Source organism: Squalius cephalus (genome assembly GCF_949319135.1).
Source record: "Squalius cephalus genome assembly, chromosome: 11".
Lineage (NCBI taxonomy): Eukaryota > Metazoa > Chordata > Actinopteri > Cypriniformes > Leuciscidae > Squalius > Squalius cephalus.
In genome coordinates this window covers 8157958-8173744 of record NC_137132.1, presented here as the reverse complement: position 1 = coordinate 8173744, position 15787 = coordinate 8157958, and the positions used below count along the sequence as shown (strand labels likewise).

At 37.5% G+C, this 15787-nt stretch overlaps 1 protein-coding gene across 1 annotated transcript in view; it reads left to right on the top strand.

Moving 5' to 3' along the window:
- The window catches only part of LOC307167274 (uncharacterized protein), a gene marked incomplete at its 5' end in the record, with an annotated part of 21121 nt that overhangs the window by 1046 nt on the left and 4288 nt on the right, over positions 1-15787 (top strand). The window lies entirely within an intron of this gene.

Sequence of the window (15787 nt, the reverse complement as noted above, 5' to 3'; positions counted from 1 at the left end):
TGTGTAAACTAACCCTTTAACTTTCATTAGCTGACAAATTCAAAAGCAGCAAGTGTCAAATTAACAGCATGGTGTAAGTCTAGACTGTGTTTGGAATAGGATTCTAGCAGAACTGCATACTGTGCAATATATTTGTACTACTAGTAATTTTTATTTTATTTTTTTGTAGTATGTGAAAAGCAATATGCTTTGATAAACCTTGCATTTTATATTGTCTTAAAATATATTTTTGTCACTGGCAGCCCAATAAAATTAGGATTCAAGGAAGAGATGGTTGATCACAGTTGACTTTGCGTTCTGGAATACAGTAGTCCATGATGCTGCGTGGTTTGGTTGTATAGTGCATGTTGACTTAATTTAGCAGGTATTATCTTCATATTGAAAATTTGCGCAGTATGCATACTGCAGATAACCTCATTATAAAAAAAATTTGGGTTCAATAAAGTCATGAGGCCTTTCAATACACTGATTTTACCATAGGTAATGCATGCAAAGCAAAATTTCTATAAAATGCATCCACTGAAATGTTTAACTCTAAAACTTTTTATACTCTTGACACATCTAATTTGACAGCAGATTCATTCTGTTCTATGTTCTGTTCTATATATTAAAAAAGTGTATTTTTTATTTTATTTACATTTTTGCCATACACAGTGGCCTTAAAAAGGATTTGGACACTATCACACAAAGAGGTCCGAATTTCATTGATTTAAAAAATAAAATAAAATAAAATTCAAGCCTTACTCATGATTTTATCATGGGAAAGGCATGCAATTGCAACCCAAAATGCAGAACATTTGGGACATTTTGTAAAATGCCATAAAATCAAGAATTTGATTTGACAAATCTGTGATTTGTTAATTATCTTTAACCTTTATATGACAAAAGTACAAAGAAAAAGATTTTCAAAGTTGATGGCTGCAACACACTCCAAAAGAGTTGGTACAGAGGCAAAATAAAAATGAAAAAGGTATAGAATATTAAAGACAAACTCTTTTGAAAGTCGGGTGAATAAGCAGGTGAATTGGTAATACAGCGGGGGAAATAAGTATTGAACACGTCACCATTTTTCTCAGTAAATATATTTCCAAAGGTGCTATTGACATGAAATTTTCACCTGATGTTGATAACAACCCAAGGAATCAGTACATACAAAGAAACCAAAACAAATAAGCTCAGAAATTAAGTTATGTGTAATAATGTGAAATGACACAGGGAAAAAGTATTGAACACATGAAGAAAGGGAGGTGCAAAAAGGCATGGAAAGCAAAGACAACAGCTTAAAACTATTAGTAATTAAAAAGCAATCCAGCCCCCTGTCCGTGCAAATTAATAACAGCTGGTTCAGTCCCAACGGATGGCCTACAAAAAGGTCTCATTGCCAAGGTGTCACACAAGACACATCTCATGATGGGTAAAAGCAAAGAGCTGTCTCAAGACCTTCGCAACCTAATTGTTGCAAAACTTAATGATGGCATTGGTTATAGGCGCCATTCTAAGCTTCTGAATGGTCCAGTGAGCACTGTTGGGGCCATAATACAGAAGTGGAAAGAATCATTTCACCATAAATTTGCCTCGACCAGGTGCTCCTCGCAAGATTTCTGACAGAGGAGTGAAAAGAATAATCAGAAGAGTTGTCCAAGAGCCAAGGACCACTTGTGGAGAGCTTCAAAAAGACCTGCAGATAGCAGGTACTGTGTTCTCAAAGAAAACAGTAAGTAATGCACTCCACCGCCATGGCCTGTATGCACGCTCACCACGCAAGACTCCATTACTGAAGAAAAAAAGCATGTTGAAGCTCGTTTAAAGTTTGCTGCACAACATTTGGAAAAGCCAGGGAGATACTGGGAGAATTTAGTGTGGTCACATGAGAGCAAAATTGAATTGTTTGGATGCCATAATACACACCATGTTTGGAGGAGAAATGGCAGTGCACATTACCCTAAAAACGCCATACACCTTGGTGTTGGCTCTTGGACAACTCTTCTGATTATTCTTTTCACTCCTCTGTCAGAAATCTTGCGAGGAGCACCTGGTCGAGGCAAATTTATGGTGAAATGATTGTCTTTCCACTTCCGTATTATGGCCCCAACAGTGCTCACTGGACCATTCAGAAGCTTAGAATGGCGCCTATAACCAATGCCATCATTATGTGTTGGAACAATTAGGTTGCGAAGGTCTTGAGACAGCTCTTTGCTTTTACCCATCATGAGATGTGTCTTGTGTGACACCTTGGCAATGAGACCTTTTTGTAGGCCATCCGTTGGGACTGAACCAGCTGTTATTAATTTGCACGGACAGGGGGCTGGATTGCTTTTTAATTACTAATAGTTTTAAGCTGTTGTCTTTGCTTTCCATGCCTTTTTGCACCTCCCTTTCTTCATGTGTTCAATACTTTTTCCCTGTGTCATTTCACATTATTACACACAACTTAATTTCTGAGCTTATTTGTTTTGGTTTCTTTGTATGTACTGATTCCTTGGGTTGTTATCAACATCTGGTGAAGATTTCATGTCAATAGCACCTTTGGAAATATATTTACTGAGAAAAATGGTGACGTGTTCAATACTTATTTCCCCCGCTGTAGTTGAGTATTTCATGATTGAGTGTAAAAGGAGCATCTCAGTCTTTGCAAGAAAAGATGGATGATGGTTCATCACTTTGTGCCAAATATCATGAGAGCATTGTCAAACAATTCAAAAATCACATTTCTCTATGCAAGAAGAATCTGCAAAGAATCTGTCTTTCCCCTTCTACCATACATAATATTGTGAAAAGATTCAGGGAATCCAGAGAAATCTCAGTGCATGTGGGGCAAGGCAGGAGACCTATGTTGGATGAGCGGGACCTTTAAGCTTTCAGGCGGTATTGCACGAGAAACCGTCATGCGACTGTGTTGAATACAGCCACGTGCTCGGGAGTACTCTGGAAAACCGTTTTCACTCAACACAGTCTGACGCTGCTTCAAGAAGTGCAACTCCAATCTCTGTTATGCAAGGAGAAATCCCATCTGTTCAATGCAACGATTTCACACCGAGCTCATCTCAGATGATCTAAAACAGTGGAAAGTGTGCTTCCAAAAAAACAAATGACATTGAGTTCTCAGTCCCAAAGACGAAAAGGACATCCAGCTTTCATCGGTGACGGGTGCAAAAGCAGACATCTGTCATGGTGTGGAAGGCATCAGTGTGAACGGTATGGGTGACTATGTGTGAAGGTAACACTGACATGGAGGCGTATATTGGGATTGTACAGAGACATTTAATGGCATCAAGATGACATCTTTCCTGGGAAGCAAGACAGTGCCGGGCCTCATTCTGCACATGCTAAAACAGTGGTTTCTAGACACTCTACTACACATAGAAGGGATGTACTTGACTGCCTGTGTTCCAGATCTGTCTCAGGTTTGACATTAAAGGAACACGCCAACTTTTTGGGACTTTAGCTTATTCACCGTATCCCCCAGAGTTAGATAAGTCCATACATACCCTTCTCATCTCCGTGCGTGCCGTAACTCTGTCTGATGCACCCACCGCTAGCTTAGCTTAGCACAAAGGGTGTTTCTCAAAACCAAGAATGCAAAGAACGGACTTGTGTTCTTGGGGAGAATGCTCTTGCTAGTTGTTCTTGGAAGAATGAACTCACAAGGTGACGAGCACACAGAACGCCGCTGACAGTTTGAGACGATGTGTTCTTGCTGGTATTGCGCAATAACACCACCGGACAGACGCCGTCTGCAGTACCCAAACATAACGAGAATTATTGACGGTAACAGCCAGGCTTTATCGCCCAAGCCTACCCCTCAGCTCAAGGGATTACTCTACAACTGTACACTATGTAATGTATATTCATAACAATAAAGCTACCTACGCTGGAGATTCTCACTTCCGAAAACGTTTGAGCGCATTTTCGAAAAATGCCAATATTTGAAATCTACACAGTTGATTTCTCGCATCAAATGTTCTCAGAAGTGAATTTAGTGATGAAATAGCGCACGAAATTGTAGAAAAACGACTTGCTGTATTGACCTCTCGTTCCTCGAATGCCGAAATGAATGCTGGGATATTTCTGCCGTCAAGTTCACACAAGTTACCAACCGTTGCATCCTCGGTAAAATGGGCGTGTCAAGAACACTTCCGGGATTTTTAACCGTTCTTGCCAAAATGCAAACTTGTGTATTGGGACGGTACTTGGGCAGCGACTGATGACGTTTCACAAGTCCACAAGAACGCAAGTACAGACAAGAACGCATATTGAGAAACGGCCAAAGACTGGAGGTAAACGGCTCCAGCTAGCATACTGCTCCCAATAAGTGAAAAAAGAAAGCCAAGATGGCTGTGTCTCATGTGACCTTGTTATTTGTACACGCTGTGACTATACAAATCACAACATGTAAATAGGAAAATGTTGGCGTTATTTTGTCACTTATTGGGAGCAGTATGCTAGCTGGAGCCGTTTACCTCCAGTCTTTGTGCTAAGCTAGGCTAGCGGTGGGTGCGTCAGACAGAGTTACGGCACGCACGGAGATGAGAAGGGTATGTATGGACTTATCTAACTCTGGGGGATACGCTGAATAAGCTAAAGTCCCAAAAAGTCGGCGTGTTCCTTTAACATCCGCTAAATGCGGGTGTTTTTCAGTAGTGGCGTGTAACGATCACTCCTACTAGCAGCTTTGGCGGGTTGAATTTTATAAATTATATTTACATTTTTCACTTTTAAAAAGGCATATGAAATAATAAACTATATGACAATGTAGTGTTGTCAAAAATATTTTTTTTTATACCTAGCGATACTGAATTATCTGAAACACTTCCAATACTCATTTTCCACAGAATAGATAAACGATACCAGCTGCACTTTCTCTGTCTCTCATCTTGACACACAAACCTGCCTCCACTCACTCATTTGTTTCATTTGCTCCGGGTGAATATTGTTGCTGTTACAGCATGAATTTTGGCATTGGATTGCACATAATTTTACTCATTTCCGCAGATCTTGTGCTCACACACATAAAGCCACCTCTCAGTACTAAATTGAGTTAAACCGACAAATACACACAAAATGCAGATGCTGGTGAGTATTAATGTGTAAACCCTGTCAGTTATGTTTTAGTGAACATAAACAGTTTAGAAAGAAAACGCATGTGTAACAGTATAATGGCTCAGGTCTTAAAGGGACAGCAGCCTAATATACCTGCTGCAAAATTATAAGATAATATTAAAAATATCTATATAGTTTTCCCCCATGGTATCGATGTCAAAATTGTGGCCAGTGAAAATGGTGAGTAACTAGTAACTTTGGAAAAGGAAAGGTGATGTGACCCAGTGGTAAACATGCCTCTGTCCCAACTTTTTTGGAGTGTGTTGCAGCCATCAAAATCAAAATTTGCTTATGTTTACTAAATGTACTTAAAAGGATATTTCACCACTAGAAAGATGAATGTGTATTTATATTGCTATATTGCTTTATAGTAGAAATGTGACATTATTTTAGAAGTTGGTGCCTTCTAGACTGAGAAAAGCCAGGAAATGTATTTTTGGCTCATGTGGATGAAAGACAACAACTCCCAGAATGCACTTGCTTCGCTGCCCTACGAGGCCACGCCCAAGCCACGCCTACCGGTTACACAGGGCAGTATCGGATACAACTAGGCTACTAGTCGACTCGAAAAGACGCGGTTATATCGTGAGGTCCCCCTAATGGCGGGTTGAAGACATGCAGAACAAGCTCCTCCTACTGGCGGCAGTCTCTCGCCTCTGTAATCTCTAGAGTGTTTTTTTTTCCAGACACACAATACAGAAATCTCTCGTCTCAGGGGGACATGAGGGAGGGAAGCACGGCCATTCGAAAATACTACCGTGTTTCTACTGATACAAAGCTTAATGCTAATCGGTGGTTAAATAGGTTATTTAATAGCAGGTTATTTAATAGGTTTATTTAGATAAAGTTAACAAATCACAGACTCTTGATTTTATAAAATGGCCCAAATTGGACTTGGGGGTTGTAAATATTTAATGCTATTAAACTATTTTTGATGCATTTAAGACATGTAATTTGACAGCAGATTTATTCTGTTCTGTGTGATTTTATCTATGCGTTTATTTATTTAATCAATGCGTTATTTATTTTTTTTTATTTTTTTTTACAGTGGCCTTAATAGGATTTTGGCACTTTAGGCACACATAAAAATGTCTGAATTTCATTGCATTAGGTAAAAAATATCAAACCAAGCAAACAAATGATGCATTAGCTTTTCCCACTTTTCTGAGACACATTTTATAAATTAATTTTATTCAACTTTCAAAGTTTGCATAGTATCCTTGCAGAATAACAGCCAGCATGGTTCTTCACATAGTTTGATAACCAGGAAGTGTGCAATACTTTTTTTTTTAATTTAAATAAAAACCATGTGTTTTGATATTTTGTTATGATGCAAATACATTTATACATACAATTTTAGTTTGTGTCCAATACTTTTGGGGCCACACTCTCCAACGAATTAAATGCTGTTTTTCACAGAAATAAGGTGAAATTAATAACAAGATTAACATGTTTTAATCATTTGGCAGTCCTAAAAAATCCTTATAAAGTAGCAACAGCAGCAGCAATATGACAAAACGACACCCCAAATAGTCAATGAATACTTAATTCTTTAATAAATTGAAATAAAGTGCTTTCTAATTGTATCTATGATTGCCTAGCAACTTAATACAGTATTAATATTCATTTCAGTATTTTTGGGGTATTTGTCAGCGGCTTCAAATGTTACTCATACAGTCAGTATTCAGAATCTGAACTAGTTTAATCTATAGCATGTGTCATGGTGTCGATTACCTCAGATGTCACTTGCATCTTTTTTTACTCGTCGTCTTACTTTATAGAAACAAGTAAAAATTGTGTTAATAATTACACTCTTTAATTGGAAATCTCTGCCATTATTGTAATCAGCAGCATGTCTCAGTTTAAAAGAACAAACACATCTGTATTTTATCTGTAATCTGTTTTTTGTATTATTGAGGACACTTTTAAACGCTGAAGTCCACCGTTAAATGTTTGGATCCAAAACTTTTACTGCCATTTCAAATGTAAATATCTTTTCTTTGCTCTGGAAGAAACAGCATTGACAGTCATTCACTTTATTACATCTGTTATGGCTTGTTAGTTCTTCATAGTTGCTCCTAAATGACTGATCAAAACTCCCCCGATGTCTTCACATGTTGAAGGGCTGTTTTCCTGTTTGATGTGACACTGTATTGAGAACAGAGCTCAATGTTAGCATATGGTCCTATAGTCAGCCATTTGATCTCTAAACTGTAAAAAAAAATTGTTTTTATAAAAACAAAAACTTGGCAGCTGTCCCCTTGTGAAAAATAAATATACCAAAATGTTTTTGAAATACATTTATTTTATGCTAAGTATACTACAAATACATTACATATTTATGTACTTAATATAAATACCCTGCAATTGCACTTTTTGTATACTAAATTGATATACTCAAAGTCTGCTAAATTGGAACAACTAATTTTATACTTAATGCACTTTAGTTATCCAGAAATAGTGCTGAGGTCCAACTAAAGATATACTTAAAGTCCCCCTGTAGTCAATAATTGTATCCCTTAAAACTCATCTTTGATCACCAAAATGACATATTTAAACGCTTTTTCCTTGAAAAAAAATTCTCAATGCCTTTAAATTGAATGTAACTCTTCTCTACACCCTTGCCTCATTTAATATATGCGTTTCTATGAATATGCAAATTAACCTCGTCTCCACTCACTCACTCACGCCAGTTCACAAATCCACTCGATGTCGATCACACGTTGATCTGATTGGCCCCCGAACCCCTGTAGAGGGACTGAGGGCCACAGTTGCACAAAATCATGTGGGAAACACTGATTCTATAAAAAAAAAAAATACAGTAAAATTATAAACATATTTACAGAACAACCTGTGAATAAGAATTACAATTTAAACTGATAATGTAATAATAATGCAGATGGTAAAATAATCAAAGTTCATCAAATAGCTTATCCACAAGCTGATGCATATACAGGTAATAGACATGACTTTGAATACACATGAAATATTCATTAAACAACAGATGTAGTATCATAAACCCCAAATGTACATAACTGATAACAAAAACCATTAAACAATTATTTAAACAAAATGTGAACTTCAAATGTAAAGTTTAAGGTCCTTGCACACCGAGTCCGAAATTCGCGTCCGAAATTTGTGCGCGTTAAAAATAAATATAACCTCACATTATGGGAATCACGCTTACACACTGGCTCCGAAACTTTCATCCGCCATAAAAAAATTTGGATCGGGTTTGATTTTCTGCGTTTTATCACATCCATAGCAAGCATTTTGAATGGTGTTTTGACAATTCAGAGCCACCGAATGACAAATACGAAAAAACACATGCGAAAATTTCGAGATGGTCCTCACTGCAGAACACGAAATCAAGTGGGAGGAGTTGGATCCAGATCCAGCTCCTCCCACCTTACATATACCTTAACCTACCCATCTCCACCCCGATCCCTAAACCTACCAATCTCCACCCCTTAGATCTGGATCCAACTCCGCCCCCTGGATCTCGTGTACTGCAGTGAGGTGCTACTGAAAATTTCGGACTCAGTGTGCAAGGACCTTTACGTTACAGTTTTTCACTGTAAATTACAGACCTTATGGGCCAAAGAAACAAGCACGTAGCCATCTTTACAATTTTTTTGAACTTCCAATTTTGTGGTAGCTCTGTATATTTCTATGGCTTCTCTGTTGAAGAGTAATTAGCTGGTGAAGTGGATTTACTTATTGTAAATCTGGGAAACCGGGGGCTTATCTTTTAGCAGTTTAATCAAGCAAAAAAAAGAAAAAAAAATTGATTTTTTTTTTTTTTTTTTTACTTAGTACTGTGCACATTGATATCTTGCTGAATCCAGTGTTTGTGAGTCTTAACTCAGGCCATTCTTTAAACTCACCTACAGTAAATCAGGTTCACAAACTTTTTCAAGACATTTCAGTGTTCACACCACTGAGTGACTTAAAGTGTGCCTATTATGCGATTTTAAAGGTTCCTAATTTTGTTTTAGAGGTCTCGTGCAAAAGGTTTACATGCATCAAAGGTCAAAAAACACTTTATTTTTCTCATAATATACATTGCATGTCACCTCATTTCTCAAAGAGTTTGAAAACAGTTCATTCGAAGATTCAGTCTCTAAACCCCTCCTCTCCGAGAAGCTACTCTGATTTGATTGGTCAGACGGCCCAGTCTGTTGTGATTGGTCGAAAATTGAATACCCATTACCATATCTGAATTTCAGCTCTGGATGTTCCTCAGCACTTACACAGATACACAGTGATATGAACAGTAAAGATGGCGGTTACAGTTTTATCATATCAATTCCAGCGCGAGTCTCTCCTGAAGTGCAGCAAAATGGATTTGCTTTTTCAACTCAGAAAACAGCGTCTTCTCAACATGAACAACACAAACCAAACTCTTCCAGTCTCAGCTACAACTACAGTGTTAGAGGGTCAAAGTAGATGCTGTTCGTTGACAGCCAATGAAGACCTGGACATTATACAAATTTGTTACATTGTGTTACATAGGGCATATAACAGGAAGTTACTGGAATTATTGACGACTCGTTTCAGCAGTTCAGAATCGATTTTTTCTTTTCGGAGACAATAACTTTATTTGTGGTGCACTTCGATCTTTGATACGTTGCAGACTTTTACATTCACACACAGCTATATAACACACATGGCGTGAAAGGTAATGTTTGGAAAACCATAGGGACTCTTTAAAAGAGTGTTGTAGATGAATATCTTAATTTATATAATAACTTTTATAGCATTTTCGCAGTTCCAGCATCATACATTTGTATGACTCATTTTCTTAACAATTTTCTCATGATCAGAACCGGAAAACTCATTTTTGTGTGCTTTTTTCGCTTTGCACATCGACTATAGATGTGTACTTTTTTCTTTTTTTTTTAGAACATATTGCAAAATTCTTTTAATAAATGCATAACTCCTGCTTACTAAATTATTTATTTGTTATTTAAAACTAATACTATTGTTTATATAAAACGAGGTATGCAGGTATGTATAAAATACGTTGAAAACGCTCTAAAAGAAATTACTATCCCACTGTTTGTCTTTTAAAGGCATATTATAAATTTGTCCTATTCACCAATACCCTAGCAATGGCTAAATAAAACAAATTAAATTTCACTCAAAAGCAACTTGGACATAAATATCCAAAATTCTGAATAGTTCATGAACACAAATTCAAATGGCTGTTTTACATTGCTTCTATTGTACTGTGCAATCTAGGCAACCTTTTTTTTTTAAATACTGTGGACGTAAACAGCCTGATGGTTCAGGATCCAGTCTACTAACTCAAAGGTTGAAGGTTCAGTCTCAAGAAGGTCTGATCCAGGACCTGGAGAGTTACTGAGATCTCAAGCCAGCATCAGGAACAGTCTGTGCGGTGCTGTAAGTGCTGTGGATGACGATTCCCCTGAGAAACACTGACAGGCTCTTGTGCATGAACTACTATAACCTGTATTAACCTTTAAGTCCTTATTTTTTTACTTTAGTAGTACGTATAAACCTTTGTCCTGATTGATAAGTGAGCAGGGACATGCATGCCAAACAAACAATGTTCCCCTAGTGGAGCAGCAGTCGACTTCCTTTCAAACAATGGAATCAGAAAGTATTTGGACACTTAAAGGTGCAGTGAGCGATTTCTGAGAAACACTGTTGATATTTGAAATCAACCCAAACACACACACGCCTCCCTTCATTGCCCCGCCCCCAAAATGCACAAGGACGCAATGCAAGAGTGGATGTGTCTTTATCATAGCTGAAGTGAAGCAAAATAATGCTTTGTGAAAAATAAAGCGAAGATGATGAACAGACGACAAGGAAGAACAAAAAATGTACACAGTACACAAGAGTTTGTTAGTCGCCAGAAGCTCCAGACAAACTATAACACTCAAACCTGTCCTGTACTAGAGCTAACATTACAACATCAGCATGTCTTGGTTCTGTGAAACAGTAAAATGTTACTCGTATGGAGCAGAAACAACTTTCAACCTCGCCGTCCTTTTTCAGGCCTTCCTGCTTCAGTCTCTCCAGCACTGGAAAGCTTTTCTAATATTAAAGCGTGTCCTAAAGCTCTGGCCTGATCATAACTCTTCTTTTTCCAGTGATATTCCTCTGAGCTTTTCTCTTTTGTAATGTTTCTCAGCCATCTCTCTTATTACAGTCTTATTTAAATATCTCCCTCTTGCTCGCTCACTAATCTTCCCATTATGAGTGGACACGCCCCCTACTGCTGATTGGCTCACTCTCTCCTCCCCATCATGAGTGGACACGCCCCCTACTGCTGATTGGCTCACTCTCTCTCCTCCCCATCATGAGTGGACACGCCCCCTACTGCTGATTGGCTCACTCTCTCCTCCCCATCATGAGTGGACACGCCCCCTACTGCTGATTGGCTCACTCTCTCTCTTCCCCATCATGAGTGGACACGCCCCCTACTGCTGATTGGCTGCAAGTGTGTTGTGCTGCTCGGTCTGATCCACTTTCCAACAGCGTTTCTCAGAAATCGCTTACTGCACCTTTAAGCCACACAGATGTCTGAACGTCATTGTGTTAATGCTGGAATACACAACACAACTTCTAAAATCTGAACTGATTTTAAAACACTAGGGATCATGCGCTTCACCACTTTGTAAATGGTTACAGATTGAAAATGGGCATCATAGAGTAAATGATTACCAGACTTTTTTAAGTCGTTCCGAACACAACAAGCTCATGCAGAAACATGCACCTCATATCTAGGAGATGCATGACAAATGAAAACAATGTCTTCTAAAATCAGCTCAAAATATCAAACATGTTTGATCACCGCAGTCTGGATGGAATCAAAGTCTGAAGCTAAAAATCTGTGGAAGTCTGTGTCCATCACACACTACATGATTTTCATTCTGATGGCCCAATATCTGCAGACTGGCTCTGACTTTCCACAACTAGCATCTCGTCCAGACTGTAAATCGTGGCAAAAATATGTACAAAAGTGTATTCCTTGCCATATCTTTATATATCTTAAAGATTTGTAGCCCAAAAAGAATTTTGTTGTGTTTTAAATTCTTAAACTATTACTGGTCAAAATGAGGAAAAAAATATTTTGCCACATTCTGCTTGCTTGGTATTTTGGCATTTTATATAATGCATGGTGTTCAGACAATTTTAATGTCTAATACTTTTGGTTACAACTTATAGTATTTTTGTTTGTTTGTTTTTGTAATTTTTGTAACACTTGACAGTTAAGCTCAATTCATTAGTTATTGCATTGCATTAGGTATTATGATATAACCATGAACAGTACTTGGACATTATCAATCATTGCTAACATGCATTTCTATTTTCTACACATACTATATATCCGTAACAACTTTTTTTTTTAAAGTTATATAAATTTGCATTAGCTGATCTATTATGAACGAACATGAATTAACAATGAACAGTAGTATTTTTCAAAAAAAAAAAGCTTAAACCTAGATTAATAAATGTTCCTGAGACTTAATGAATTAACTTGTGTTCACAAATAGAATCTTGATGGGGAAAAAAAGTGTTACCATATTTTGAAATGGCATTTCAAATATACATGTGTACAAAATAGAAAAAGCCACCGCTCATCCGTCAATAAAGTCTTGTAGTGAGGTGCTGCTAAACTAAATCATCATTGAAAATTGTACAAATACAGCAGCCGCACACTCAAAAGTTTGAGTGTTTGAGTGTGCGGCTGCTGTATTTGTACAATTTTCAAATATACATATGTGAAAAATAATATATTTTACAGTTTATTTGTAATTGAATGTTTAAACTGCATGGAAAATAAGTCTAAAACATACAAAAAAACTAAACATAATGATTTAAATCCCCAAAAGGAAAGTATTGTAGTAACTGAATCACAGGTGTGCATATAGACGGCTGAATGCAGCTCTGTTTATTCATTCTTAGTTTCGCTGGACACATTCATGCATTTGCAGGTTCATCTGTCTTTATAGGAATAACAGCTTTCTAAACACTTACGTGTTAGAGTCAGCACTTCTGTCTCAGTGTTGAGCATGTCCCGCTCCAGAAATGAGACCACTGTTGCATGAATCTCTTCTTCAAGTGTCACGGTTCAATGCACCAAACTCAAAACTACTTGCATTGGTGAGGTTTTTTTTACCAGTGCAAGCAGCCACGATATACAGTATATTATTCTTTAGTTCGGGAACGTGCCACTAGATGTCATCAGTCTGCCGTCATTCTGCATGCTCATTATAAGTGTTTGTGTACGGAGGTGTTAGTCAGGATTCTGCTCATGGAGAGTCTCTAGGGTCAGCGGATATACGGGACTTAGTTCATCCATCTGTCTCTGTGTGTGTGTGTGTGTCTGTGTGTGTGTGTGTGTGTATGGGTCCAAACTTCAATGCAATATTGAAGCAATAAGTGCTGAAAAGTGAATACATCAATATTACTGCAGCGATACCTAAAAAGTTCTCTATCAACGTGAAACGAAACAAAATACTTAGAGATGTTGGACTTTCTCAGCTTTTTGGATTTCCATGCCATTTGATCGTCGAATCTTGAGTTCACAGGCTGGTGCAGAACAATTTCTGAGGAAAAATTGTTGCTAGATTTGTCAAACTTTGTGAAGTTCAAGGAATGGTTGTTTGTCTCAGTGCTTATTGCATCTGAATGGAGGGAAATTCTGACCTCAGTCAACAGTTTTTGCTCACTAAATCTGTTATAGGGAAGAATTGTAACTCTCAATCGTTGTATTAATGAGATAATCAATATTAGGCATGAAAAGGTATTGGTTAAAAGATGACAAAAACATGCACCCTGGTGGCTCCTACATCACTGTCTCGTTCCTGGATCTTGTTGAAAGCTAACCTGAAACCGCAGCTCTAATCTCATTGGCTGGTTTATGCAACTCCAGGGCTTTTCACACTTGAAGTATAGTTAACCCTGGGTCATTCTTCTCGTGCTATTACTCCACAGTCAACCTGTTCTAGCGATACGCATCCTCATATTATACATTGCAGACTGTAATATCAAGTTTTTCCTAAATGGACGTTTTGGACTAAAGGTAAGAACGGTCAGGTGTTTTCTCTAACTATCCCCCTCAATCCCCGAAATCACAGTTTATACAATGCGCTGTGTTTCTGTGTCCAAAACATGTGAATATGAATATGAGGCATGCGATTGCTTGTCGGTTGCTAAGCATCTAGTCATAACATTTAAACACTGCATTGTTTCACATTGTACAAGTTTGGCACCGTAATGCAAAGTTATCAGTGCAAAAGTGGTGCTATCTACAAGAGTGAAACATTCCTTTAACCAGGGTTAAAAGTGAGGGTCAGAACGACGATAACCTGGGGTTAAGCACAATATGAAAAGCCCTTTTGGTGTTTAGTATTTTAACAGATCACATGAGAACAAAATCATGTTTGAAACTGATACAATGGAGATTTAGTTCTTCAGCAAAGAGCTCAAAGTGAGTGTCATCCAATCTTTTTAGTTAAACGCACATAGCAAGTTTACTAGCCATTCATGAGCAGAACTGTATATTACATTTTATCTTAGTCTGTGATGTTATAACTGTATTTGGAAGGACAAAAATTATATTGCATACATTCAGATCATTTCTTCAATGTTTTTGTTCAGTTAATACTTTTATTTTTATTTTAATACTTTATATTTCATAATAATAGTTGTTTTTCTACATGCAGTCTATTATTGTGATATTTCAGATACCCACCAACAACAAAATATCTGCACATAAAAAACATTCAGGTACACTTGACGACTTTTAAAATCATGCACTTGACGACTTTGTAAATGGTTACAGAGAAACACTGGGCGTCATACACTAAATGACAGAATCACACACACCGATTTCTCAAGTTGTTCCTGAAACTCGAGCAGGAACTCCTCATTGCCAGGAGATGCATAACAAACGGAAACTGTGTTGTAAAATTAGCTCAAAATATCAATCATATCTGATCTCTTCTGAATGAATGTAATCAGAGTCTGTGTCCATCATACACTACGTGATTTTTTGTTAAATCGTTCAACACAAATCTACAGACTGGCTCTGACTTTCGCCAGCGTTGTCCACTGTAAATCTGGGCAAAAATAGTGGATTCCTGAAGAATTGGATGGCCCAGAAAAGGTGGCAAAGTGGACCAGACCTTATGCTGATAGTCAAAAGATTGGCTTTGTGAGACTGGATTTGCAAAAAATGTTTTTGAGTAAAACTCTTTCTAAACTTTCCTGCTCTCGGGTGACTTTGGTGAAAATAAGTCACCTTGTGAAGAGGATGATCTCAACTTCCAAAACCTTTTCATGTTGGTGCTGACATTGTCAGACTGGGTCAGGCGATGCATTTCACTGAATCAGTTTATTTTTAATTTACATTTAAAAAAAAAATGTAATTGAAGAAGAAACCTCTTTGTTGTTTTGAATGGGATCTGAATGTGGTACAGTACCTGTGCATGTAAGATCTTTAGATTTGAATGTGTGACTTCAGATGGCAGGACATCAATTTTAAAGTCCACTTGTAGTCAATAATTGTATCCCTTAAAACTAATCTTTAATCACCAAAATGACATATTTAAACGTTTTTTCCTTTCATGCCTTAAAAAAGCTTGAATGTAACTCTACACCATTGCCTCATTTAGTATACACGGTTCTATGAATATGCAAATGAGCC